Below are 27,110 nucleotides of genomic sequence, written 5' to 3' on the forward strand. Positions count from 1 at the left end.
GAAAAAGAGTAAGCAACAAGGCTAGGCATCAATGGTTTTAATCTTGAGGCAAGTGTCTGTGGTGCTCCTGTGTGAGGGATCTACTTGGATGAATAAGCTCTTAGGGGTGCTTTATCACTTGGTAACTGAGGTTAACTAACCCGGGATTATCAGCTGAAAATCCACTATCAAGAGTAACCCTCACTACAGAGCATTTAGTAACCCAAAGAAGTGCTAGACACCAAGGTCTCAAGAAAAGAACATAAATAAACTATATGCCTGTAGTGTGTATGTATGGGGGAGAGACTTGAGGGAGTAAGTCCTTAGGGGTGCTTCAACACCTAGCACCTTGAACCAACTGGTTCGGGAGTGTTGGCTAAAAGCTTATCTTAAAGAGTTGCCCCCTTACAGAGCACTTAGCCTAAATAACACAAATAACCCCTGAAATAACAATAAAAGGATCAATGAATAAAAGTCTCATGAGATATAAACAAAGTAAGTGTTTAGGGACATGATAAAGGTCTGAAAGCCAGTAATGGAATGAACCTAAGTTGCTATGCATGAAACCACCATAAAATTAGTAATATGACTTCCACAAGGATGACTAATTCCTCTGGATATTCCATTCATCATTCTCTTGTTCCAGTACTTGCTTAGGGACAAGCAAGCTTTAAGTTTGGTGTTGTGATGCCAGGGCATCTTGGCTAGTTTCACTGACCTTTTCTTTACTGTTTTTAGGATAGTTTCATACATTTCTTTAGGGAATAAGCTAGTTTTGGGTAAATATTCACTTATGCCTTGATTCAAGCATACATTGTGCATTTTACATAATTTCATGAGGATTTTGCATAAGTTTAGTGACAAATATTATGTTGCATTACTCATGACTTGGACTAGAGCTTTGATGCACTTTATTGCTTGATTTCAGGACCAAAAAGGAAGCAAGAAAAGGGGAGGTAACTTGTAAGATTAATGAGAAAAGTGATTGCCAATAACATTCTCAAAAAGCCATCAATGCCCACGTTAGAGAGTCACGTTAACCAAGTTAACGTGAACTCTAACGTCGAGAAAAGAAGTTGAGCCAACGTTAGTGACACTCAACATTGTCACTAACGTTGGCAATTACTCATAAGTGGCCACGTTAGAAGCCACGTTAACCTAGTTAACGTGGCCTCTAACGTTAAGGGGGGGGGGAAGAGAAGCCAACGTTAGTGACACTCAACATTGTCACTAACGTTGGCCTATGGTGCAAAGTACCACGTTAACTCCCACGTTAACTTGGTTAACGTGGGAACTAACGTAGAGGATGAAGAGTTGTCGACAACGTTAGTGACACTCAACATTGTCACTAACGTTGAAGCAACGACACGACCCCGAAGAGTCACGTTAACTTCCACGTTAACTTGGTTAACGTGGAAGCTAACGATGAGAAATGAAGGATGAGCCAACGTTAGTGACACTCAACATTGTCACTAACGTTGGGATGGCTAAAGATGGCTACGTTAGAGGCCACGTTAACCTAGTTAACGTGGACTCTAACGTGAGACCCAGGGGCACATTGGAATGTTAGTGACAATGTTGAGTGTCACTAACATTCTCGAAGGTTGGCAAGGACCACGTTAGAAGCCACGTTAACCTAGTTAACGTGGGCTTTAACGTGAAACAAGAAGGGGCACACTGGAACGTTAGTGACAATGTTGAGTGTCACTAACGTTCTCGAAGGATTAACAAGGCAATATTAAAAGCCACGTTAACCTAGTTAACGTGGGTTTTAACATAAGGCAAAGGGGTACATTGGAACGTTAGTGACAATGTTAAGTGTCACTAACGTTCTCGAACTTATATTCTCACTAAATATTAACACCCCTAACGTCCTGAGCTGAAGTCTCTGCCCACTTAGCACTTTCTCTCTGCAAGTAAAGCCAAGCCCAAATGAAGAAAAGAACTGCTTCAAACTCAAGATCCAAAGGCCCAAGACTTGAAGAGTAAACTAGAAGCTGAGAAGAGTAGTATATATAGGAGTAGCTTTGAATTGTAAAGGAGTTCTGGAGGCTGAGGGAACTACTCTCTGTATTTTACTTTCTTTGCAATTTCTTGTTTTATGATGTATTCTCCATCTTTGTTTTCATTTTCAAGAGCTATGAACAACTAAACCCCTTTCATTGGGTTAGGGAGCTCTATTGTAATTTGATGGATCAATACTAATTTTCATTATTCTTCTTCTATCTTTCCTCTTGATTTTACTTGAAAGCTTTCGATCTTCATCCCATTGAGTAGTTATCTTGGAAGAGAAGCTATTCAAACTTGGATCTCTTTTGAACCGTGAAAGAGGAATGAAGAGATCAAGCTAGAAATGCTTTCTCATGCTGGACCAAATTGGGTTTGGATGGGTATGTGACTATAACCCTCTCAATACTTGGTTTGGGAAATGCATGTGGTATAATCAGTGACCATACTTCATCTCTTCTCATGAGCAATTGACCAAGGAATTGGCTATTGATCAAGATTTGAGAGATTGAATTGCAAGAAATTGTAATTCAATCACTTAAGATTGCCAAGGAGATCAATGAGTGCATTGATTGAGGAAGAGATGAAAATGAACTTGATCCGGAGAATTGCAACATCTCCTAAGCCCAATGAACTCCCCATCTCTGATCTTACCCATTCTCTTTAATTTCTGTCATTTACTTTTATGAGCAAATCCCCCATTCCCATTTACAATTCTGCAATTTATTTCCGGTCATTTACTTCCATTCCTTTAATTCTAGCATTTACTTTTCTGTTATTTACATTCCCGCCATTTTAATTTCTGCAACTCTCAACCCAAACTCTGGATTTGCTCAACTAGAACATTCTTCTAATTAAAGTTGCTTGATCAATCAATCCCTGTGGGATTCGACCTCACTCTATTGTGAGTTTTTACTTGACGACAACTTCGGTACACTTGCCGAAGGGAGATTTGTTGAGAGACAAGTTTTCCATGCATCACACAGTATAGAGATTCCTTTATGTGAGTAGAAGAATAGAAGGGTAGAATGAAGAAGAGAGAAGATGAAGAATTCGAACACAGAGAGTGAGAGAGGGTTCGAATTATAAGAAGAAGAGAAGCTTTAGTAAATAAATAAATAAATAGAAAGAGATGAGAGAGAGAGAGTTCTAATTTTAAATTAAAATAAAAGGAAAATATTTTTGTTTTTATTTTAATTATTGGTTAGTATTCGAAAATTTAAAAAGAGAAATAAAATAAAATTAAAATTTAAAATAATTAGTTAATTTAAAAATAATTTTGAAAAGGTGACGAGGAGTGTTTGAAAATTAAAGAAAGAAAAGTAGTTAGGTGGTTTTGAAAAAGATATGATTGAAATAGTAAACTTTTAAAATCAAACAAAAAGTCAAGTAGTTAATTGAAAAAAATTTGAAAATCAATTTTGAAAAGATAAGAGGTTAGAGAAGATTTTGAAATTGATTTTGAAAATTATATGATTGAAGATCATTTTGAAAAAGATTTGAAAAGAAAATTAAAAAGATTTGATTTTTGAAATTAACGTTGATTACTTGACTAATAAGAAAGTAAAAGATATGATTTTAGAATTTCAAGATTGATCTTTTCTTAATAGGCAAGTAACAACTTGAGATTTTTGAATCAAAATATTAATTGTTAGCATTAATTTCGAAAATAAAAATAAGAAAAAGATTTTGAAAATCAATTTTTAAAAGTTTTCGAAAATAAAATAAAAAAATACAAAAGGTTTGATTTTTTTAAAAAGATTTGAAAAAGATAGAATTTTTAATTTGAAATTTTGACTTGACTAATAAGAAATAACTAAATTTTAAAATTTTATGACTAAATCAATTCAAATTTTCGAAATTTATGAGTGAAATAAGGGAAAGATATTTTTTTATTTTTGAATTTTTAATGAGGAAAGAGAAAAACATAAAAAGTGATGCAAATCACAAGAAAGATCGAAACTAATAATGCATGCAAGAACACTTTGAATGTCAAGATGAACACCAAGAACACTTTAAAGATCATGATGAACATCAAGAACTTATTTTTAAAAATTTTTAAGAAAAGAAAAACATGCAAGACACTAAACTTAAAAATTTTATTCTTTAGACACTAATAATTCAAGAATGCATATGAAAAACAAGAAATGACACCAAACAAAAAAATTTAAAGATCAAACAAAGAGAATCATCAAGAACAACTTGAAGATCATGAAGAACAAAACTCAATGCATGGATTTTCGAAAATAAGAAAAATGCAGTTGACGCCAAACTTAAAATTTGACACTAGACTCAAACAAGAAACACAAAATTTTTGGTTTTTATGATTTTATGAAAATTTTGTTGTATTTTTCGAAAATTATTTTCAAAAAGAAAATAAAGAAATTCAAAATTTTTAATACGAATTTCATGAATCATGCAATGTTAGTCTAAAGCTTCAGTCTAAAAAGATTAGACATGGCTAGCCAAGCTTCAGCAGGACATTGCATACAACAGCCAAATTGATGGGAATCAACTAGCTCCTGTGATGATAAAGGCATCATCTGAAACTCTCAAATTCATTCTTAAAAATTCTGAAGAATTTTTAGAAAACTAAACATTTTATTTTGTTCTTCAGAAAAAAATATTTTTATTTATTAATATTATTTTTTTTTGAAAATTAAAACAAAAAGCTTTAAACATAAAATAAAAATACCTAATCTGAGCAACAAGATGAACCGTCAGTTATCCAAACTCGAACAATCCCCGGCAACGGCGCCAAAAACTTGGTGCACGAAATTGTGATCTCAATGGTGCCAACAACTTGGTACGTGGTGCGCATAAATTGTGATTACACTTTAATTATGTAAAATTCATCGCTCTTTCTTTCCCTGGTAATGGCGCCAAAAACATGATGCCAATACCATGGTTCACAACTTTGCACAACTAACCAGCAAGTGCACTGGGTCGTCCAAGTAATACCTTACGTGAGTAAGGGTCGAATCCCACGGAGATTGTTGGTATGAAGCAAGCTATGGTCACCTTGTAAATCTCAGTCAGGCAGATATAAATTGATAATGGTGTTTTCGAATAATAATTAAATAAACATAGAATAAAGGATAGAAATACTTATGTAAATCATTGGTGAGAATTTCAGATAAGTGAATAGAGATGCTTTCGTTCCTCTGAACCTCTGCTTTCCTGCTATCTTCATCCAATCAGTCTTACTACTTTCCATGGCTGGCTTTATGTGATACATCACCATTGTCAATGGCTACTTTCGGTCTTCTCTCGGGAAAATGATCCAAATGCCCTGTCACGGCACGGCTAATCGTCTGGAGGCATCACCCTTGTCAATGGCTTCATCTTATCCTCTCAGTGAAAATGGTCAACGCACCCTGTCACGGCACGGCTATTCATCTGTCGGTTCTTGATCATGCTGGAATAGGATTTACTATCCTTTTGCGTCTGTCACTACGCCCAGCAATCGCGAGTTTGGAGCTCGTCACAGTCATTCAATCATTTAATCCTACTCGGAATACCACAGACAAGGTTTAGACCTTCCGGATTCTCTTGAATGCCGCCATCATTCTAGCTTACACCACGAAGATTCCGATTAAGAGATCTAAGAGATACTCATTCAATCGAAGGTAGAACGGAAGTGGTTGTCAGGCACGCGTTCATAGGGAATGATGATGATTGTCACGTTCATCACATTCAGGTTGAAGAGCGAATGAATATCTTAGAAGTGAAATAAGACGAATTGAATAGAAAACAGTAGTACTTTGCATTAATCTTTGAGGAACAGCAGAGCTCCACACCTTAATCTATGGAGTGCAGAAACTCTACTGTTGAAAATACATAAGTGAATGGTCCAGGCATGGCCGAATGGCCAGCCCTTCTGATCTAAGAACCAGGCGTCCAAAGATGATCAAAAGATCCCTAATACAGTAGTAAAAGGTCCTATTTATAATAAACTAGCTACTAGGGTTTACAGAAGTAAGTAATTGATGCATAAATCCACTTTCGGGGCCCACTTGGTGTGTGCTTGGGCTGAGCTTGAGTGTTGCACGTGTAGAGGTCCTCCTTGGAGTTGAACGCCAGCTTTTGTGCCAGTTTGGGCGTTCAACTCTGGTTTTGGCTCCTTTTCTGGCGCTGGACGCCAGAATTGGGTAGAGAGCTGGTGTTGAACGCCAGTTTGCGTCATCTATTCTTGGCCAAAGTATGGATTATTATATATTTCTGGAAAGCCCTAGATGTCTACTTTCCAACGCAATTGGAAGCGCGCCATTTCGAGTTCTGTAGCTCTAGAAAATCTACTTTGAGTGCAGGGAGGTTAGAATCCAATAGCATCAGCAGTCCTTCTTCAACCTCTGAATCTGATTTCTGCTCAAGTCCCTCAATTTCAGCCAGAAAATACCTGAAATCACATAAAAACACACAAACTCATAGTAAAGTCCAGAAATGTGAATTTAACATAAAAACTAATGAAAACATCCCTAAAAGTAACTAGATCCTACTAAAAACATACTAAAAACAATGCCAAAAAGCGTATAAATTATCCGCTCATCACAACACCAAACTTAAATTGTTGCTTGTCCCCAAGCAACTGAAAATCAAATAGGATAAAAAGAAGAGAATATACTATAAATTCCAAATCATCAATGAAACATAGCTTCAATCATATGAGCGGGACTTATAGCTTTTTGCCTCTTGAATAGTTTTGGCATCTCACTTTATCCCTTGAGGTTCAGAATGATTGGCATCTATAGGAACTCAGAGTTCAGATAGTGTTATTGATTCTCCTAGTTCAGTATGATGATTCTTGAACACAACTATTTTATGAGTCTTGGCCGTGGCCCTAAGCACTTTGTTTTCCAGTATTACCACCGGATACATAAATGCTACAGACACATAATTGGGTGAACCTTTTCAGATTGTGACTCAGCTTTGCTAAAGTCCCCAACTAGAGGTGTCCAGGGTTCTTAAGCACACTCTTTTTTTGCTTTGGACCTTGACTTTAACCGCTCAGTCTCAAGTTTTCACTTGACACCTACACGCCACAAGCACATGGTTAGGGACAGCTTGGTTTAGCCGCTTAGACCGGAATTTTATTCCTTTAGGCCCTCCTATCCACTGATGCTCAAAGCCTTGGGATCCTTTTTATTTGCACTTGCCTTTTGGTTTTAAGGGTTATTGGCTTTTTGCTCTTGCCTCTTGGTTTTAAGAGCTTTTGGCTTTTTCTACTTGCTTTTTCTTTCTATATTTTTTTTTTCGCCTAATTTTTTTTTCTACAACCTTTGTTCTTTGCTGCTTTTTCTTGCTTCAAGAATCATTTTTATGATTTTTCAGATTATCAAATAACATGTCTCCTAGTCATCATTCTTTCAAGAGCCAACATATTTAACATTCTTAAACAACAACTTCAAAAGACATATGCACTGTTCAAGCATACATTCAGAAAACAAGAAGCATTGTCACCACATCAATATAATTAAACTAAGTTCAAGGATAAATTTGAAACTTATGTACTTCTTGTTCTTTTGAATTAAAACATTTTTCATTTAAGAGAGGTGATGGATTCATAGGACATTCATAACTTTAAGACATAGTTACTAACTACTAATGATCATGTAATGAAGACACAAACATAGATAAACACATAGCATAGACAACGAAAAACAGAAGAGATAAGAACAAGGAATGAATCCACCTTAGTGATGGTGGCGTTTCCTTCTTGAGGAACCAATGATGTCCTTGAGCTCTTCTATGTCTCTTCCTTGTCTTTGTTGCTCCTCCCTCATTGCTTTTGGATTTTCTCTTATTTCATGAAGCATGATGGAGTTCTCTTGATGTTCTACCCTTAGTTGTCCCATATTGGAACTCAATTCTCCTAGGGAGGTGTTGATTTGCTCCCAATAGTTTTGTGGAGGAAAGTGCATTTGAGGCATCTCCGGGATCTCATGGTGATGAGCTTCTTGTGCCTCTTGAGCTCCATAAATGGGCTCTCTTGCTTGCTCCATCTTCTTCTTAGTGATGGGCTTGTCCTCTTTAATGAGGAAATCTCCCTCTATGTCAATCCCAGCCGAATTGCATAGGTGGAAAATGAGGTGAGGAAAGGCTAACCTTGCCATAGTGGAGGACTTGTCAGCCACCTTGTAGAGTTCTTGAGGTATAATCTCATGAACTTCCACCTCTTCTCCAATCATGATGCTATGGATCATGATGGCCCGGTCTATAGTAACTTTAGACCGGTTGCTAGTGGGAATGATTAAGCATTGAATGAACTCCAACCATCCTCTAGCTATAGGCTTGAGGTCTAATCTTCTTAGTTGAACCGGCTTGCCTTTGGAGTCAATCTTCCATTGAGATCCTTCCACACATATGTCCATAAGGACTTGGTCCAACCTTTGATTAAAGTTGACCCTTCTAGTGTAGGGGCGTTCATCTCCTTGCATCATGGGCAAGTTAAACGCCAACCTCACATTCTCCGGACTAAAATCTAAGTATTTCCCCCGAACCATTGTAACATAGTTCTTTGGATCCGGGTTCTTACTTTGATAATGGTTCTTGGTGATCCATGCATTGGCATAGAACTCTTGAACCATTAGGATGCCGACTTGTTGGATGGGATTTGTTAGAACTTCCCAACCTCTTCTTTGAATTTCATGTCGGATCTCCGGATACTCATTTCTTTTGAGTTTGAAAGGGACCTCAGGGATCACTTTCTTCTTGGCCACAACATCATAGAAGTGGTCTTGATGGGCTTTGGAGATGAATCTTTCTATCTCCCATGACTCGGAGGTGGAAGCTTTTGTCTTCCCATTCCCCTTTCTAGAGGATTCTCCGGTCTTAGGTGCCATCAATGGTAATGGAAAAACAAAAATCTTATGCTTTTACCACACCAAACTTAGAATATTGCTCGCCCTCGAGCAATAAAAGAAAGAATAGAGGAAGAAGAAGAAGAAAATATGGAGAAGAGGGGTGAAGTGTGTTTTGGCCAAGTAGAAAGGAGAGGGTTGTGTTGTGTGAAAATGAGGAAGAATGGAGGGCTATATATAGGGGAGCGAGGGGGGTTAAGGTTCGGCCATTTAGGGTGGGTTTGGGTGGGAAATTGGTTTTGAATTTTAAAGGTAGGTGGAGTTTATGAGGTAGGTTTATGGGGAAGAGTGGATGGATGTGAGTGGTGAAGAGGTGATGGGGAAGAGTGTTTATGGGATTGTGTGAAAGAGAGGTGAGAAGAAGTGAGTGGAGGTAGGTGGGGATCCTGTGGGGTCCACAGATCCTGAGATGATCCTGTGGGGTCCACAGGTCCTGAGATGATCCTGTGGGGTCCACAGATCCTGAGGTGTCAAGGATTTACATCCCTGCACCCATTAGGCATGTAAAATGCCCTTGCACACAACTCTGGGCGTTCAGCGCCAGGTTGGTGCCCATTTTGGGCGTTCAACGCCCATTTGTTGCCATTTCTGGCGTTGAACCATGCTTGTTCTGGGCGTTCAGCGCCAGAATGCTGCCCATTTTGGGCGTTCAGCGCCAAAACCATGCTCTGTTCTGGCGTTGAACGCCAGGCAGATGCTTCCTCCAGGGTGTGATTTTTCTTCTGCTGTTTTTGATTCCGTTTTCAATTTTTATATTTATTTTGTGACTCCACATGATCATGAACCTAATAAAACATGAAAAACAAAAACAAAATTAGATAAATAAACATTGGGTTGCCTCCCAACAAGCGCTTCTTTAATGTCAATAGCTTGACAGTGGGCTCACATGGAGCCTCACAGATGTTCAGAGCATTGTTGAGACTCTCCAACACCAAACTTAGAGTTTGGATATGGGAGTTTAACACCAAACTTAGAGTTTGGTTGTGGCCTCCCAACACCAAACTTAGAGTTTGACTGTGGGGGCTTGGGTTGACTCTGCTTTGAGAGAAGCTTTTCATGCTTCCTTTCCATGGTTGCAGAGGGAGATCCTTGAGTCTTAAACACAAGGGAGTCCTCATTCCATTGAAGGACTAGTTCACCTCTGTCAACATCAATCACAGCTCTTGCTGTGGCTAGGAAAGGTCTTCCTAGGATGATGGATTCATCCTCTTCCTTTCCAGTATCCAGGACTATGAAATTAGCAGGGATGTAAAGGCCTTCAACCTTTACTAACACGTCCTCTACTTGTCCATAAGTCTGTTTTCTTGAATTGTCTGCCATCTCTAATGAGATTTTAGCAGCTTGCACCCCATAGATTCCCAGTTTCTCTATTACAGAGAGGGGCATGAAGTTTATCCCTGAACTAAGATCACACAGAGCCTTAAAGATCATGGTGCCTATGGTACAAGGTTTTATGAACTTTCCAGGATCCTGTCTCTTCTGAGGCAATGTCAGTTGATCCAGATCACTTAGTTCATTGGTGAACAAGGGAGGTTCATCTTCCCAAGTTTCAATACCAAATAATTTGGCATTCAGCTTCATGATTGCACCAAGAAACTTGGCAGTTTGCTCTTCAGTAACATCCTCATTCTCTTCAGAAGAGGAATACTCATCAAAGCTCATGAATGGCATAAGGAGGTTCAATGGAATCTCTATGGTTTCCAGATGAGCCTCAGAGTCCTTTGGTTCCTCAGAGGGAAGCTCCTTATTGACCACTGGACGTCCCAGGAAGTCTTCCTCCTTGGGATTCAGGTCCTCTCCTCTCCTCACAGGTTCGGCCATGATGCTTATGTCAATGGCCTTGCACTCTCCTTTTGGATTCTCTTCTGTATTGCTTGGGAGAGTACTAGGAGGGATTTCAGTGATCCTTTTACTCAGCTGGCCTACTTGTGCTTCCAGATTTCTAATGGAAGATCTTGTTTCATTCATGAAACTTACAGTGGCCTTAGATAGATCAGAGACTAAGTTTGCTAAATTAGAAGTATTTTATTCAGAGTTCTCTATCTGTTGCTGAGTGGATGATGGAAAAGGTTTATTATTGTTAAACCTGTTTCTTCTACCATTATTAAAGCCTTGTTGAGGCTTTTGATCCTTCCATGAGAAATTTGGATGATTTCTCCATGATGAGTTATAGGTGTTTCCATAAGGTTCACCTAAGTAATTCACCTCTGCTATTGCAGGGTTCTCAGGATCATAAGCTTCTTCTTCATAAGAAGCCTCTTGAGTACTGTTGGATGCAGCTTGCACTCCATTCAGACTCTGAGAAATCATATTGACTTGCTGAGTCAATATTTTGTTCTGAGCCAATATGGCATTCAGAGTATCAATCTCAAGAACTCCCTTCTTCATAGGCATCCCATTACTCACAGGATTCCTCTCAGAAGTGTACATGAACTGGTTATTAGCAACCATGTCAATGAGTTCTTGAGCTTCTGCAGGCGTTTTCTTTAGGTGAATGGATCCACCTGCAGAAGTATCCAATGACATCTTTGATAGCTCAGATAAACCATCATAGAATATATCCAAGATGGTCCATTCTGAAAGCATGTCAGTAGGACACTTTTTGGTCAGTCCTTTGTATCTCTCCCAAGCTTCATAGAGGGATTCACCATCTTTTTGTTTGAAGGTTTGAACATCCACTCTAAGCTTGCTCAGCTTTTGAGGAGGAAATAACTTGGCTAAGAAAGCCGTGAACAGCTTATCCCAAGAGTTCAGGCTGTCTTTGGGTTGAGAGTCCAACCATATTCTAGCTCTGTCTCTTACAGCAAAAGGGAAAAGCATGAGCCTGTAGACTTCAGGATCTACTCCATTAGTCTTAACAGTATCACATATCTGCAAGAATTCAGTTAAGAACTGAAAATGATCTTCAGATGGAAGTCCATGAAACTTGCAGTTCTGCTGCATCAGAGAAACTAATTGAGGTTTCAGCTCAAAGTTGTTTGCTCCAATGGCAGGAATGGAGATGCTTCTTCCATGTAAATTGGAATTAGGTGCAGTAAAGTCACCAAGCATCCTCCTTGCATTATTATTATTTTCGGCTGCCATCTCCTCTTCCTGTTCGAAAATTTCTGAAAGGTTATCTCTGGATTGTTGTAATTTAGCTTCTCTTAATTTTCTCTTCAGAGTCCTTTCAGGTTCTGGATCTGCTTCAACAAGAATGTTCTTGTCCTTGCTCCTGCTCATATGACAAAGAAGAAAGCACAGAAAAAATAAGGAGATGAGGGTTAGTAGAAGAAAAGAAGAAGAAAATCTGAACTCAGAGAGAGAGAGGGTTCGGATTTTTGGTGATGTGAGGAAGAGATGTTAGTAGATGAATAAATAAATAGAAGGAGATGAGGGAGAAGGATTTTCGAAAATAATTTTTGAAAAAGAGTTAGTGATTTTCGAAAAGTTTTTTTTTTTTTTTGAAAAATGTTAGTAATTTTTGAAAATAAAAATCAAAAATTAAAATAATTAGTTAATTAAAAAGAATTTTTGAAAAAGAGGGAAGATATTTTCGAAAATTAGAGAGAGAGAGAGAGAGTTAGTTAGGTAGTTTTGAAAAAGGTAAGAAACAAACAAAAAGTTAGTTAGTTAGTTGAAACAAATTTTGAAAATCAATTTTGAAAAGATAAGAAGATAGGAAGTTAGAAAAGATATTTTTGAAATCATATTTTGAAAAAGATAAGATAAGAAGATATTTTTGAAAAGATATGATTGAAATTAGTTTTTGAAAAAGATTTGAATTTTTTAAAATCACAATTAATGACTTGATTCACAAGAAATCATAAGATATGATTCTAGAACTTAAAGTTTGAATCTTTCTTAACAAGCAAGTAACAAACTTGAAATTTTTGAATCAAAACATTAATTGTTATTGCTATTTTCGAAAATTTGATATAAAAATAAGAAAAGATTTTTTGAAAATTATTTTTGGAATTTTCAAAAATAACTAAGAATTTTGAAAAAGATTTGATTTTTGAAAAAGATTTTGAAAAAGATAAGATTTTCAAATTGAAAAATTTGATTTGACTCATAAGAAACAACTTGATTTTAAAAATTTTTGAAAAAGTCAATCCAAAATTTCGAATTTGATGAGAGAAAAAGGGAAAGATATTTTTTTGATTTTTGAATTTTTATGATGAGAGAGAAAAACAAGAAAAATGATGCAATGCATGAAAGTTATGGATCAAAACAATGAATGCATGCAAGAATGCTATGAATGTCAAGATGAACACCAAGAACACTTTGAATGTCAAGATGAACACCAAGAACATATTTTTGAAAAATATTTTAATGCAAAGAAAACATGCAAGACACCAAACTTAGAATTCTTTAATGCTTAGACACTAAGAATCCAAGAATGCATATGAAAAACAACTAAAGATGCAAAACAAGAAAACATCAAGATCAAACAAGAAGACTTACCAAGAACAACTTGAAGATCATGAAGAACACTATGAATGCATGAATTTTCGAAAAATGCAAGATGCATATGCAATTGACACCAAACTTATGATATGACTCAAGACTCAAACAAGAAACACAAAAATATTTTTGATTTTTTTTTTATTTTCTAATTTTTTATGGATTTTTTATCGAAAATTATATGAAAAAAAATAAGGATTCCAAAATTTTTAACATGAATTCCAGGAATCTTGTATTCTCAGTCTAAAGCTTCAGTCCAGGAATTAGACATGGCTCACTAGCCAGCCAAGCTTTCAATGAAAGCTCTGGTCCAAAACACTAGACATGGCCAATGGCCAGCCAAGCTTCAGCATGTAAATCAGGAACAGCAGCAGGTGGATTAGCAACAACTAGCTTGCTCTTGATAACAAATTGCAAGCCTCAGTCCAAATGAATTTAGACATGGCTTTACAGCCAGCCAGGCTTCACATGCCTCATAAAACACTAGAATTCATTCTTTAAAAATTTTGAATAAATATTTTTTTTTTGAAAACATTTTTATTTTTTTCGAAAACAGATGAGAAATTTTTGAAATATTTTTGAAAAATTTTTGAAAAGAAAACGAAAAGAAAGTTACCTAATCTGAGCAACAAGATGAACCGTCAGTTGTCCAAACTCGAACTATCCCCGGCAACGGCGCCAAAAACTTGGTGCGCATAAATTGTGATTACACTTTAATTATGTAAAATTCATCGCTCTTTCTTTCCCTGGTAATGGCACCAAAAACATGATGCCAATACCATGGTTCACAACTTCGCACAACTAACCAGCAAGTGCACTGGGTCGTCCAAGTAATACCTTACGTGAGTAAGGGTCGAATCCCACGGAGATTGTTGGTATGAAGCAAGCTATGGTCACCTTGTAAATCTCAGTCAGGCAGATATAAATTGATAATGGTGTTTTCGAATAATAATTAAATAAACATAGAATAAAGGATAGAAATACTTATGTAAATCATTGGTGAGAATTTCAGATAAGTGAATAGAGATGCTTTCGTTCCTCTGAACCTCTTCTTTCCTACTATCTTCATCCAATCAGTCTTACTCCTTTCCATGGCTGGCTTTATGTGATACATCACCATTGTCAATGGCTACTTTCGGTCTTCTCTCGGGAAAATGATCCAAATGCCCTGTCACGGCACGGCTAATCGTCTGGAGGCATCACCCTTGTCAATGGCTTCATCTTATCCTCTCAGTGAAAATGGTCAACGCACCCTGTCACGGCACGGCTATTCATCTGTCGGTTCTCGATCATGCTGGAATAGGATTTACTATCCTTTTGCGTCTGTCACTACGCCCAGCAATCGCGAGTTTGGAGCTCGTCACAGTCATTCAATCATTGAATCCTACTCGGAATACCACAGACAAGGTTTAGACCTTCTGGATTCTCTTGAATGCCGCCATCATTCTAGCTTACACCACGAAGATTCCAATTAAGAGATCTAAGAGATACTCATTCAATCGAAGGTAGAACGGAAGTGGTTGTCAGGCACGCGTTCATAGGGAATGATGATGATTGTCACGTTCATCACATTCAGGTTGAAGAGCGAATGAATATCTTAGAAGCGAAATAAGATGAATTGAATAGAAAACAGTAGTACTTTGCATTAATCTTTGAGGAACAGCAGAGCTCCACACCTTAATCTATGGAGTGCAGAAACTCTACCGTTGAAAATACATAAGTGAATGGTCCAGGCATGGCCGAATGGCCAGCCCTTCTGATCTAAGAACCAGGCGTCCAAAGATGATCAAAAGATCCCTAATACAGTAGTAAAAGGTCCTATTTATAATAAACTAGCTACTAGGGTTTACAGAAGTAAGTAATTGATGCATAAATCCACTTCCGGGGCCCACTTGGTGTGTGCTTGGGCTGAGCTTGAGTGTTGCACGTCTAGAGGTCCTCCTTGGAGTTGAACGCCAGCTTTTGTGCCAGTTTGGGCGTTCAACTCTGGTTTTGGCTCCTTTTCTGGCGCTGGACGCCAGAATTGGGTAGAGAGCTGGCATTGAACGCCAGTTTGCGTCGTATATGCTTGGCCAAATATGGACTATTATATATTGCTGGAAAGCCCTGGATGTCTACTTTCCAACGCAATTGGAAGTGCGCCATTTCGAGTTTTGTAGCTCCAGAAAATCCACTTTGAGTGCAGGGAGGTCAGAATCCAACAGCATCAGCAGTCCTTTTTCAACCTCTGAATCTGATTTCTGCTCAAGTCCCTCAATTTCAGCCAGAAAATACCTGAAATCACAGAAAAACACACCAACTCATAGTAAAGTCCAGAAATGTGAATTTAACATAAAAACTAATGAAAACATCCCTAAAAGTAACTAGATCCTACTAAAAACATACTAAAAACAATGCCAAAAAGCGTATAAATTATCCGCTCATCAGTACGCACAATTGTAATCTCACTTCTTTTTCACAACTTCACACAACTAACCAGCAAGTGCACTAGGTCGTCCAAGTAATACCTTACGTGAGTAAGGGTCGATCCCACGCAGATTGTCGGCTTGAAGCAAGCTATGGTCATCCTTGTAAATCTCAGTCAGGCAGATTCAAATGGTTATGAGGTTTTGATAATTAAAATATAAATAAAATATAAAATAGGATAGAAATACTTATATAATTCTTTGGTGGGAATTTCAGATACGTGTTTGGAGATGGTTTGTTGCTTCTGAACTTCTTCTTTCCTACTTCCTTCTTCCAACCATGCGTTACCTCCTTCCATGGCAAGCTGTATGATCCTCTCAGATGAAAAAATCCATCTGGGCTGTCACCGCAGGGCTAATCATCTGTCGGTTCCCGCTAGCGTCGGAATAAGACCATTGTCTTTTTGCACACTGTCACTTGTGCCCCACATTCGCAGGTTTGAAGCTCGTCACAGTCATCCCTTCCCAGATCCTACTCGGAATACCACAGACAAGGTTTAGACTTTCCGGATCCCAGGAATGCTGCCTTTATTCTAGCCTATACCACGAAGGTTCTAATCTTAGATTAGAAACCCAAGAGAATATACTCCAGCTGTCGTCCAATGACTACGTTGAACATCATGTAGATCGCTTTGTGGTTGTCAGGCACACGATCTTGGCTAAGCGAGTAACGAAGATTGGGTGATTGTCACCGGTCACCCCTTCATTCTAACTTAACTGAATTAAGTACGAGAGGTTATCTTGAAGAAGAAGTAGGCGTGAATTGAATAGAAAACAGTAGTAATTGCATTAATTCATGAAGAACAGCAGAGCTCCACACCTTAATCTATGGGGTGTAGAAACTCCACCGTAGAAAATACATAAGTGAAAGGTCTAGGCATGGCCGTGAGGCCAGCCTCCATACCAAAGGTCTAAGGACTAAATATTCCAAAGATAAAAAAGACATAAAATAAATCTCTAAAAGTAGTTTTTATACTAAACTAGTAGCCTAGGGTTACAGAAAATGAGTAACTAAGTGCAGGTAGTGCAGAAATCCACTTCCAAGGCCCACTTGGTGTCTGCTTGGGCTGAGCATTGAAGCGTTTTTGTGCTTAGGCTGTTCCTGGAGTTAAACGCCATCTTTGGTGCCAGTTTGGGCGTTTAACTCCAATTATGGTGCCAGTTTGGGCGTTTTACGCCAGAATTTTTAGGCTGACTTTGAACGCTAGTTTGGGCCATCAAATCTCGGGCAAAGTATGGACTATTATATATTTTTGGAAAGCCTAAGATGTCTACGTTCCAACGCAATTAAGAGAGCGCCAATTGAGCGTCTGTAGCTCCAGAAAATCCACTTCGAGTGAAGGAGGGTCAGAATCCAACAGCATCTGATGAGTATTTTGGTGGAAAAATGAATTTCTCCCAAAACACACAGATCTAACCGGCAAGTGCACCGGGTCGCATCAAGTAATAATAACTCACGGGAGTGAGGTCGATCCCACAGGGATTGATGGGTCAAGCAATTTTAGTGGGTGATTAGTTTAGTCAAGCTGACATTTAGTGAATTGTGTGAAATTGTAGCCAACAGAAAGTAAATGACAATGAATTTAAAGTTGCAGAATATAAATTGGCAAGTAACTTAAAGAGCAAGAAATGTAAATTGCAAGAATCTTAAATGACAAGAAATATAAATTGCATTAAATGTAAAGGGAATTGGGAATTGGATTTGTAGAAATTAAACAAGAAAAAGTTAAATTGCAACAAGCAGAGAAGTAAAAGATGGATTTGATTGATTCGGAACCAAAACAGAAATGTAAATAAACATGAAAAGCAATAAACAGAGAATGTAAAATTGGAATTAAGATCTCAGGACCCAAGAGACTAGATAACCAAGTCTAGTTTAGTGGTTGATTTAGTCAAGCGAATCAAGATTTGGTTGATTGATTGGTGATTTGCAGAATTTAAATTGCAAGGAAAGTAAAGGGAACGGGTGATTGGCATGAAATTAAAGAGAACAAGAATTAAATTGCTGAATCTTAAAGTACAAGAAACATAAATTGCAGAAACTTAGATTGCAAGAAATGTAAATTGCAGAATCTTAAAGTGCAAGAAATGTAAATGGCTTGAAATGTAAAGGGGGTTGGGGATTGGATTTGCAGAATTTAAACAAAGAAAAGTAAATTGCATCAAGCAGAGAAGTAGAAGAGTGTTTGGGTTGAATCGGATCTGAAGCAAAACAAGTAAATGAACATGAAAAGCAAAAACAGAATGTAAATTGGAATTTCAGATCTCAGGGGTCCAGAGACTAGAAAACCAGGTCTAGATCTCACTACCTTCCTTAATCCAACAAGAACAATTGCAAGGGAAAAGTAAATTTCAAGGAAAATAGATGAAGAACAATTAACAGAAATTAAATTCAATTAAGCAGTGAATAAAGCAAAGAGAATCAAGGATGAGATTGAAACAGAATTTCTTCAATTCTCCAACCCAAGATCCAAGACAATTGTAAATGAAATTGAAAGCAATAAAACTAAGAGGAAGAGAAGTGAATTCTCCTTCCCCAAGACTAAGAAATTAAAGATCACTCAATATTCAAAGCTCTCCGAAAACTATTATGAAAATTCAAAGGGAAAGCTCCCCGAAGAACTTGAATTCTATCCTATTTATACACTTTCTTCAAATGATCTTCAAGCCTTGAGTTGGGCCTTTTCTCTTGGTGGAATTGGGTTGAAAGAGGCCTTGGTTGATTGCTCTTGAAGTTTGGAGAAGAACCAAAGTGAACCAATTGAACCGGGTTGGAGTTTTGCAAAAGTTGGACCAAAAGTTGGAGCAAAAGTTAGGGTCTAACTTTTGGTCCAACTTTTCATATCAGCCAACATAACTTGCTGATACTCACGTTGGTGCAAAAGTTAGGGGTCTAACTTTTGCACCAACGTTGGCCTTCCTTGGTGCACTTGTGGCGCCAACGTTAGCCCAAAAGTTAGGGGCTAACGTTGGCGCAAACTTTTGCTCCTCCCCTTGTAGTTTTCATGTGCCAACGTTAGCCTCAAAGTTAGGGGCTAACGTTGGCGCAAACTTTTGGTGCCCAGGGAGTGTTTTTCTCATGCCAACGTTAGCCTCAAAGTTAGGGGCTAACGTTGGCGCAAACTTTTGGTGCCCAGGGGTGATTTTCATGTGCCAACGTTAGCCTCAAAGTTAGGGGCTAACATTGGCGCAAACTTTTGGTACCCAGGGAGTGATTTTCAAGTTCCAATGTTAGCCCAAAAGTTAGGGGCTAACGTTGGGGCTAACTTTTCACCCAAAAGTTTGTGCAAAAGTTTGAGGCTAACTTTAGGTCCAGCTTTTTGCTTCCTGGTTCAATTTCACTTATTCCATTGTCTTCTCTTTACTCCTAGCTATTCCTTTTTGCTTCAACCTTTCTCCAAGCTTTCTTCACCTATCATTAATCAACCAAACACATCAAAGCTATGCTTAAAATCATAAGATATTCATTCTTTCATAATATGTGACAATTATAGTATAAAACCTCATGAAATAGCATGAATTCATACATGGTTGATTAAATCAAAGGAAACATGAAAATCTACCTAATTGGCTTGCTTGTAGCTCATGAAAGTGCATAATTCTAATGAAAACAAAAGAAAAAGACTAGTTAAAATAGGCTAAGATGACTTGTCATCAGCATCTGCAGTCCCTTTTCAGCCTCTGAATCAGATTTTTGCTCAGGTCCCTCAATTTCAGCCAGAAAATACTTGAAATCACAGAAAAACACACAAACTCATAGTAAAGTCCAGAAATTTAATTTTTGAATAAAAACTAATAAAAATATAATAAAAAATAACTAAAACATACTAAAAACTATGTAAAAACAATGCCAAAAAGGGTATAACTTATCCGCTCATCAGGCTTCTATTGTTGCCCCCTGGTTTGGTGCTGGCTAGTTTTAAGAGTGCATCAGCTCGAGCATTCTGTTCTCGAGGTATGTGGTGGACCTCATATTCCCTGAGTTGTCCGAGTTGTTCCCTGGTTTTGTCCAAGTACTTTTTCATGGTGGGATCCTTAGCTTGGTAGCTTCCTGCTATTTGTGAGGTGACTACTTGTGAGTCGTTGTAGCTGATAAGTTTTTGAACTCTAACCTCCCTAGCCAGCTTCAAACCAGCTAGTAATGCTTCATATTCGGATTGGTTGTTTGAAGCAGGGAACCCGAATTTGAGGAAAAGTTCGATTTGGGTTCCCTGGTCACTTTCTATTATTACGCCTGCGCCACTTCCGGTTTTGTTCGAAGAGCCGTCTACGTAGAGATTCCATTCTGTGGGGATTTTGGGGGTGTCAGGTAACTCTGCAATGAAGTCGGCCAGATACTGTGATTTGATAGCTGTCCCAACTTCATATTGAAGGTCGAATTCAGATAACTTGATTGCCCATTGTAAGATTCTTCCTGCTAAGTCTGTTTTCTGCAGAATACCTTTTGTGGGCTGGTTGGTCCGAACCCTGATGATGTGGGCTTGGAAATATGGGCGAAGTAGTCGAGATGTTAGTTTGAGAGCATAGGCGAATTTTTCTATTTTTTGGTAGTTTAGTTTGGACCCTTGTAGTGCTTTGCTGATGAAATATATAGGTTGTTGCCCACCGTCGTCTTCTCGGACCAGTGCTGAGGCTACTGCCCGATTTTCTACTGCGAGGTACAATACAAGTGGTTCTCCTTCCCGTGGCAGAGTTAGAATGGTTGGTTGTCCCAGGAACCTTTTGAAATCCTGGAAGGCCTGTTCACACTCCATTGTCCATTCAAACCTCTTTCCCTTCCTTAGAGTGGCGTAGAAAGGGAGAGATCTTATTGCCGATCCAGCTAGAATTCTGGACAAGGCTGCTAATCTTTCGTTGAGTTGTTGTACCTCTTTGACACAGGTCGGACTCTTCATGTCGAGTATAGCCCGGCATTTATCCGGATTTGCCTTGATTCCTCTTTGTGTGAGCATAAAACCCAAGAATTTGCCAGCTTCTACTGCAAAGGTGCATTTTGCAGGGTTAAGTCGCATGCCATGCCTTCTTATAGTGTCAAATACTTGGATGAGGTCGGACAGTAATGAATCTTCACTTTGTGTCTTTATTAACATGTCGTCCAGGTAGACTTCCATGACTTTCCCGATGTGGTCTGAGAAGACCTTATTCATTAATCTTTGATAAGTAGCTCCCGCATTTTTGAGTCCGAATGGCATGACGATGTAGCAGTAGTTTGCCATTGGGGTTAAGAATGAGGTTTTTTCCTGATCCGGTGGGTACATCGGGATTTGATTGTATCCTGAATAGGCGTCCATAAACGAGAGGTATTTGTATTCGAAGGAGGCATCCACCAGCGCGTCGATACTTGGGAGTAGATAAGGATCTTTTGGGCAAGCTTTGTTGAGATCGGTGTAATCAGTGCACATCCATCACTTCCCATTTGATTTTTTCACCAAGACGACGTTTTCTAGCCATAGTGGGTACTTGACTTCTCTTATGAATCCTGCCTCGAGTAGAGCTTGTACCTGTTCTTCCATAGCTTGGGATCGTTCTGGTCTGAGCTTTCTACATCTCTGCTGTACTGGCCGAGATCCTGGGTAAACTGCCAACTTGTGGCACATTAACTTGGGGTCTATGCCCGGCATGTCTGCAGCCTTCCATGCAAAGAGGTTAACATTGTCTCTTAAGAACTGTATGAGGGACTCCTTTACGTCTCTTTTTAGGATTGTGCCAATACTGGTTGTTTTAACTGGAGTATCTCTAATTTGGACTTTTTCGGTCTCGCCTTCAGGTTGTGGGCGAAGTTCTTCGCAACCTCGAACTCTCCCGAGTTCAATGGTGTGGATATCTTCTCCTTTGCCTCTGAGGTTCAGACTTTTGTTGTAATAGCGGCGTCCTGTCTTCTGGTCTGCTCTTACTGTAGCGATCCCTTCTGTGGTTGGAAACTTCATGCACAGATGTGGAGTCGAGACTACTGCTCCGAGCTGATTTAGCATTGTCCGACCTATCAGGGCATTGTAGGCTGTACTCATATCGACCACGATGTAGTCTATATTGAGTGTCCTTGACCGGTTTCCTTTTCCAAAGGTTGTGTGAAGTGAGATGTATCCAAGTGGTTGGATTGGAGTGTCTCCTAGCCCAAATTGGCTGTTTGGATATGCTCTGCAGCTCTGAGTTCTTTTTTCTCTAGGCCGAGTTTGTCGAAGGAGGTTTGAATAGTATGTCAGCCGAGCTTCCCTAGTCTACCAGTGTGCGATGGAGATTAGCGTTGGCCAATATGATAGTGATGACCATGGGATCGTCATGTCCCGAGATGATGCCGGCTGCGTCCTCTTTGGTGAAGGTGATAGTGGGGAGGTCGGGTGCTCCTTCTCCTTCCTCGACATAATATACTTAGGTGTCTTTTGCGAGATGATCTGGAGATTCCTCCTCCCGTAAATCCTCTGTGTATCATGTGGACATGTCTCTCCGGGGTACGAGGTGGTCGTTCAGGTCGTCCAACTTCTTCGTCCCTTCTTCTTTTTCTTGGCTCATCTGATTTGTTGGCTAAGTACCGATCTAGTCTCCCCTCTCATACCAATTTTTCTATGACATTCTTTAAATTGAAGCACTCGTTGGTGGGATGTCCATAGATTCGATGGTATTCACAGTATTCTGTCAGGTTTCCTCCTCCATTCTTGCTTTTGAGTGGACGAGGTGGAGATATTTTTTCAGTATGGCATACTTCTCGATAGACATCTACAAGAGACACACGGAGAGGGGTGTAATTGTGGTATTTCTTGATCTTTTCTCCATGCTGATCTTCTTTTTTCTTGAACTATTTATCCTTATCTCGGGAGGAGTAGGAGAATCCGGATTTTGAGGCCTCTCCTAGTCGAGAGTTTTCCTCCATGTTGATGTATTTCTCTGCTCGTTCTTGTACTTCATTCAGAGATGTGGGATGTTTTTTCGATATGGAGTGACTAAAAGGTCCCTCTCGTAAGCCATTGATGAGACCCATAATGGCTGCTTCTGTTGGCAGACTTTGTATGTCCAGACATGCTTTGTTGCATCTTTCCATGTAGTTGCAAAGACTTTCCCGATCTCCTTGCTTGATTCCTAATAGGCTTGGGGCATGTTTAGTTTTGTCTTTCTGGATGGAGAATATGGCTAGAAACTTTTTGGCTAAGTCATCAAAGCTTGAGATGGACCTAGGGGGCAGATTGTCGAACCATTTAATTGCTGTCTTTGTCAAGGTAGTCGGGAAGGCTTTTGCAGCGGACTGCATCTGAGGCGTTGGTGAGATACATTCTACTTCTGAAATTACTGAGATGATGGCCGGGATCTAATGTGCCATCGTACAGAGTCATGTCGGGGGGTTTGAAGTCTTTTAGGATTTTGGCCTTCATAATCTCTTTGGTGAATGGATCTTGGTCCTTGTGGGAGCTATCTTTGTGGCTGGATCGAGTAGTTTTCGGTTTAAGATCGCCTAGCTTCCCTCCATAGGTCTCTCTCGGCTTCCCGTTGATACTCTACCTCTTTTTCGATTTGTTTTAGGCGATCCTGAAGTGCCTCCATCGCTCCCGTGTTTGGTGGATTCTTGTCTTTGTTAGGTTGAAAAGTATCGTCTAGTGTGACCTCCGTGTTCTTATGTGGTGTTCTGTTCTCCAAATCAGAGTTGTGGTCGTTGTCAAGGTTGTCCGCCATGATGATGGGATGACTTTCAGGTTCCCCGGCAACGGCGCCAATGTTCCGAGGGTTACATGAAACTGTAATTCGATCTCGGACGAGATCTTCTGTGATGGTCGGAGATGACATGTCCGGCTTGTGGGTGGTGGCCGAAGCGGTTGCGTCCGACTTGTTGAATTGGCGATGCTACTGATCCTTTGTCACCGGAGGGTGGTGGTACCTGCAAGGGACTCCGATGCTTAAGTTAGCAATGGTATAAGGGAGGTGGTGGTGGAAGATAGGATTCAGCGTTTGAGGGAAGATTATTGATATTGGAAGGTGGTTCATATTGGTGGAATTCGTGAGGTGGTGTATGTGGAATTTGTGGTTCTTGGAAGTATTGGTATTGGGATGGTGGTGGTTGTTCTAGATGTGGTTCATATGGTGGTTGATATGGTGTGTATGAGTTATGGTCAAATGGAGTTGAATGGTAGTGTGAGGCTTGTGAGTATGGTGTATGGCTATATTGAGGAATGGGATCATATGCATATGACGATTGTGGTTGACAACCACAATGAGGATCATCACACACATTGGATTGATACACATTAGGATCAGGATTATACCTATAAGAGTCCAGAGGAGGTTGTTGCCAAGAAGGTTGTTCATAAGCTTGGGGTTCCTCCCATCCTTGATTTCCAAATCCTTGATGTATATCCTCATTGGAGCTTTCATTTCCTACAACATAGTTTGAACTACACTCATAGCTAAAAGGATGAGAATTCATAGTGAAAGAGAAAATAAAAACAAAGATTAATAAGAAACAAAGAAAATAAAATCCTAAACTAGCCAAAACTAGCAAACAACCCAAAATTCAAGCTATTCACAATATATACAATAGCCAATAACCTAGCACCATTGTGTCCCCGGCAACAGCGCCATTAATTTGGTAAAGAGAAAAATCGTTTTCGGTCTAGATTTTCTTTCTAAAGAAAGGGATTACTTCGTTGCAAGCATAGCTCCAAACCAACAAACAACTCTCCCATCAAATTAAAATATTGGTTTTGTCACAAGTACAAACCCCAAATGAAAATTTACTGAAGTATTTTGACTCCGGGTCGTCTCCCTAGGAAACAATGGAATGCTGATAAACCATTATTTTATGGTTTATATTGTGATTAATTGTGTGGTTTTATCAATTCTTTACCCACTTATTCATATGATAAGCATGTATTTACAATTCCTTCCCAAAATCACTCCATGGTTGAAAACTTGCTTCCCAGAGACTATTAATTATGTATTTTAATTCTTTTTTATTCCATTCGATGCCGTGATTTGTGTGTTAAGTGTTTCAGGCTTCATAGGGCATGAATGGCTTGGAAATTGGAGAGGAGACTTGCAAAAATGGAAGGAACACAAGAAACTAAGGAGATCACCAGCGAGCAATGACGCGAGCGCATGGCCCACGCGAACGTGAGAAGTGAAGAATTCACAACGACGCAGACGCGTGCCTGACGCAAACGCATGGATTGGAGTCTGCACGAGCGATGTGAACGCGTGAACCACGCGATCGCGTGACAAGGAAAATCGCTGACTGATGCGAACGCGTGGACGACGCGTACGCGTGACCTGCGCGATCTGTAAAATAACAGAATACGCTGGGGGCGATTTCGGGCCGCTTTTTGACCCAGTTTTCAGCCCAGAAACACAGACTAAACCTAGGAAACATGCAGAGACTCAACAGGCATCCACAGACATTGAGATTCATCACATTAGGATTACACTTAGTTTTAGATCTGAAATTTTGAGAGTTGCATTACATTGATAGTTTATGCTTTTGCTTGGATTTTTGGATGCTGAAAGTCATTACCTCCGTTGAAGACATTATTTTAGTTTGTTTCCTTATTCCCTTATTTTTAATTAGTTACTCATTGACTCTATTCAATTAAGTATGTTACATTTTGAATTTATTAATATATAGAGTTATTTTTATTTTAATTAATTTTAATCCTCTATTTTATTTTAATTAATTATGTCTTTTCATATTTTTATGATTATTAATTTTATGTCAATGGAGTAGAATTTCTACTTGACATGGGAATTGATTAAGAGGTGATACTTGAGTTGGAATACTCAAGTGCTTGGTTAAACTGGACGTTATTAGCTAACTTCATACTTACTAACACTAGACCTCCCTAAGGGAGAGGACTAGGACCTGAGGGTAAGAGTTAGTTCAATCACTATACCTTTCCTTATTTTGTAAGGGAAAACCGAGTGAGAACAACAACCTTTTTACACCACACTTGAGAAGATCCCAACAAGGATAGAAGTTCCACTTAGTTATTCCCCCAGTCAAGGCCTTTTATTCAGAGTATCAATAATTAATCTTAGTTTATTTTTTATTGCCTTAATTCACAATTATTTTAATTGCTCATTATCAAACTCAACTTTCTGGGAATTTTCTAATTAATAAATTAGCACTCTTTCCTGCAACTCGTTGGGAGACGACCTGGGACTCATAATCCCAGTATTTTATTTCTAAACTTTGTGACAACCCTTTTTAAATTGGTGAGGCAGATCTTAGCTGGTTAAGAGCTATACGTGCAACGCTGTCTCTTAATTGAAATCTCTAAATTGGTTAACTTCTGCCACACATCAATTTTTGGAGCTGTTGCCGGGGAGTTGCAATAGTGTGCTAAATTATTAATTAGTGTATATATTTTATTTTTATTTCCATATTTTATTTTTATTTCTGTTACCATGAGTTACATGTCTTTCTCATTGAATGTCGCGTTCATTGCCTGATCCGAGATTAGTCCCATATGATCCTCAAATTGAAAGAACTCTTTCACATATTAGACGAACTCGACGTCGGTTAGCCTCCCGAGGGTGGTAAAGTTGTTATTATCAACTCACCAGTCTCATCTGAGGGTGAATCTGAACCGCCATCTGAGAGCGAGACAAGCTTATTTACTACTGATCTAGTTGATTTACGTGCAGGAAACATGGCAGCACCTAGGAGGATTACTCTCCAGGAGGCAGGAGCCCCAGATTTTACACTGCAGCCGTATCAAGTGCATCACCCAACTGCAGCTGTAGATTTTGAACTAAAATCCGCACTGATCAACTTGATGCCCAAGTTTCATGGCTTACCTACTCAAGAGCCTATCAAGCACCTTAGGGATTTCCAGATAGCCTGTTCTACTGTTAGGCGTTATGGTGCAGATGAAACTTCTATTCTGTTAACCGCTTTACTATTTTCTCTTGAGGAAAAAGCGAGGGAGTGGTACTACTCCCAACCTGAAGCAACTGTTACCAACTGGGATACACTCAGAAGAAAATTTTTGGAAAAATACTTCCCAGCTGAAGTCATAGATAGACTGAGAAAAGAGATCTCCTGCATTATTCAAGGTGAATCAGAGACTCTCTTTGAATATTGGGAGCGCTTCAACAATCTTCTGGACGCATGTCCCCATCACATGATTCGTAAACTAGTATTGATTAGCTACTTCACCCAAGGCATGAACCCCCAGGATAAAACTACACTGGAAGGTGCCAGTAATAGTTCTCTGAAAAAGTACAAAACCACAGATGAAGCATGGTAACTGATCAGCGACTTAGCTGAGTCCACTAGGAATCATAGACAGAGGTTCAACCCCAAAGCTGTTGCAGAGATTTCCACTAGCAAATAGACTACTGCTCTCACCCAAAGTATATCTGAAATGACCAA

The 27,110-nt window shown here is 39.1% G+C and overlaps 2 non-coding genes across 2 annotated transcripts; one reads left to right on the forward strand and one right to left on the reverse strand.

Moving 5' to 3' along the window:
• The first annotated feature begins 11,426 nt into the window (after positions 1 to 11,426).
• Positions 11,427 to 11,534, forward strand: LOC148545398 (small nucleolar RNA R71). The gene has a single exon (XR_015901504.1). It is a non-coding gene; the product is annotated as a small nucleolar RNA R71 (small nucleolar RNA).
• Positions 11,535 to 26,757: 15,223 nt separating this feature from the next.
• LOC148545399 (small nucleolar RNA R71) lies at positions 26,758 to 26,865 on the reverse strand. Its single transcript, XR_015901213.1, has one exon. It is a non-coding gene; the product is annotated as a small nucleolar RNA R71 (small nucleolar RNA).
• Between the last annotated feature and the right edge of the window lie 245 nt (positions 26,866 to 27,110).

Source organism: Arachis ipaensis, chromosome B9 (assembly GCF_059453495.1).
Source record: "Arachis ipaensis isolate K30076 ecotype BB chromosome B9, ASM5945349v1, whole genome shotgun sequence".
Lineage (NCBI taxonomy): Eukaryota > Viridiplantae > Streptophyta > Magnoliopsida > Fabales > Fabaceae > Arachis > Arachis ipaensis.